The sequence below is a fragment of the Sorex fumeus genome, unplaced genomic scaffold (assembly GCF_029834395.1).
Source record: "Sorex fumeus unplaced genomic scaffold, SorFum_2.1 ptg000086l, whole genome shotgun sequence".
Taxonomy (NCBI): Eukaryota; Metazoa; Chordata; class Mammalia; order Eulipotyphla; family Soricidae; genus Sorex; species Sorex fumeus.
Window position 1 is genome coordinate 22705045 of NW_026606143.1, and position 2481 is coordinate 22707525.

The 2481-nt window shown below is 39.9% G+C and overlaps 1 non-coding gene across 1 annotated transcript; it reads left to right on the top strand.

Annotated features, from left to right (window-relative positions):
- Positions 1-748: 748 nt before the first annotated feature.
- LOC130039507 (U6 spliceosomal RNA) lies at positions 749-853 on the top strand. Its single transcript, XR_008794922.1, has one exon. It is a non-coding gene; the product is annotated as a U6 spliceosomal RNA (small nuclear RNA).
- The last annotated feature ends 1628 nt before the right edge of the window (positions 854-2481 follow it).

Genomic DNA, 2481 nt, shown 5'->3' on the forward strand with positions numbered 1-2481 from the left:
TTTCCAACACCCATCTCTTCACCAGTGCACATTTTCCCTCCTATCAGTACCCCCATTCCCCCAGCCTGCCTCTGCCTCTATGGCAGACACATTTGTTCATGTTTCCCCTTCTCTCTCTCTGTCTCTTTCTCTCTCTCTCTCCCTCCCTTCTTCCCTCCCTCCCTCCCTCCCTCCGTCCATTCATCATTCCTTTTAGGCATTATGATTTGTGATACAGGTACTGTCCTTGCTCATCACTTTTCCTTTCCCACCTCACATTGATTGCTAGTCTCCTGCAAGTGTTTTCTAGGAATCTTGTCAATGGCCTTCTTTTAAATCATTGTCTTATCATGTGTTTTTTGGAAATCCCAAACCAAGATGTGCTGAGAAGCAGTCCTAGGAAGTAGGACCTCAGCACAGATTGCCAGAATTAGAACACTTGTCTAAACAGTAGCAAATTCATTGGTGGTGGTCAGAGAGTAAGTGTACATGATTCTTGGCCCATGGTACTATACTGATTATAAGTCTTGAACATGTGAATGAATCCATGTGAGCTTACCCTGATACTCTAGATTTATGATGGGGGAAGGTTAAAAAAAGGATCGTGGGTCTGACTGGCTGTAAAATGTATGTAAAACCCTTGGAGAAAGAAAATTGCAAGATGAGGCCAGTCAATTATAAAGTCAAGGTATGCTACAAAAGTCAGGATGCATATTGTCAGATCTTAAGGATATTCTTATATCTCAGACTCACAGGGATTAATGTGTGAGGAACACTACCAAGATCTGGTTAGAAAAAAAGTAATTATAGAGGGAAGATTAGCATGGCCCTTCACAAGAATGATACACAAATTTGTGAAGCGTTCTGTATTTTTTAAAAAAAGAAGAAGAAACAAAAATGGTAATTACAAAAGAGTGTGAAAACACAGTTCCAACAAATCTACTATAGTGAAGGCAGGTCCTGTTAGGGAAATAATAGAAGAAAACGGGATGGAGAGATAGTACAGGAGGTAGGACAACAGCCATGCATGCAGACAACCTGGATTATATTCCCAGAATCACATATGGTCCTCTGAGCACTGCCAGGAATGATCCCTAAGCATAGAGCCAGAATAAAGCACTGAGGTCTGCTGGGCCCCCCAGAACACAAGCAAACAAAACCTTTGAAAGCAGTATTCTGAAGTAACGGATATGCTCCCTCTTAACTTCATAGCTTTGACCACAGCATTACTATTCCCAAAATTACCAATTAGTAAATAGTATTAAAATCCTTCATAATTACCATTTTTCCTTTTCTTTTTTATTAAAAATATGGAGCTCTGCATGGCCCAAACTGCAGATTTTGTTTTGTTTTTTTTTAATTTTTCATTATTTATTTTGCAACTTAGTTTTCTAATAACACGATAGTGGGAATCTTTTCATAAGCTTGTTTGCCATTTTTATGACCCACCCTCCCCCCCCCCCCCGCCATCTCTGCAATCTTCTAGAATTTATTTGTATTTACTTGATGGGAAAGGGATAAACCAGGGATTCTGAGAACCAGAGCAGCATTCAGGAAATGGACCGTGCATTAATAAGAACAATAATTATCGGGGCCCAATTCATGGCAGGCATGCACTGGGGCCCTTTAAACTATGTCCTTAAACTCTATCATCTTTGGTAAAGTGACTAACTGCACAAATCAATTATGCATTCTGGACTATTCTGATGGCACTATTTGATTTCTATCTTTTTTTAAAATTTTTTCCCTTTATTTTATTTTTTTACAATTGTAGATTTACAATTTTTTGTGCTTGAGTTTCGATTATACAATGATCAGATACCCATCCCTCCACCAGTGCCCATTTTCCACCACCATGGATAATATCCCCCCACCCCCATCCCCCCATCCCTCCTGTCTCTGTGGCAGGGCAATCCCCTGTGTTCTCTCTCTCCTTTTGGGTGTTGTGGTCAAGCTGCAGATTTTTGTTCCTACTATTCTGGACTATATGAACCAACAGGAAAGGGGAAAATATGCATAGGAAAGTGTTTTGTGGGTTATGAACTGGAATGTGGGTAACTAAACTCAATAGTGTAGAGATTTTAGTACATTGCCTCTCTGGATTCAAGCTTAACATCCTTGCAAGAATACTGGATCTACTCTTGAAACACAGTTTTGATATTTTTTTGTAGTTTAGAAACAATAGTTTAGGAGAAACAGTTAATGTTGCTCTAAATACTTTGGCAGAATAGTAAGGGTGTCATCAAAAGTCCTAGTGAAGTAAGAATATTCAAATAAATGCACCTGATTGCAAAGTTAGTATGGGGTAGAGGGGATAGGTGTTTCCATTGTATGTAGCCAACCTAAGTTCCATCCCCAGTAGCTCATCTGGTACCTTGAGCACTACCAGTAGTGACATCTTAGCACAGATCCAGGAGTAAGACCTGAGCACTGCCAGGTGTGGCCCCAAAACATAAGGAAATGAATAAACATATACCTGCAAGCTGGAAAATTCTCTAGTAC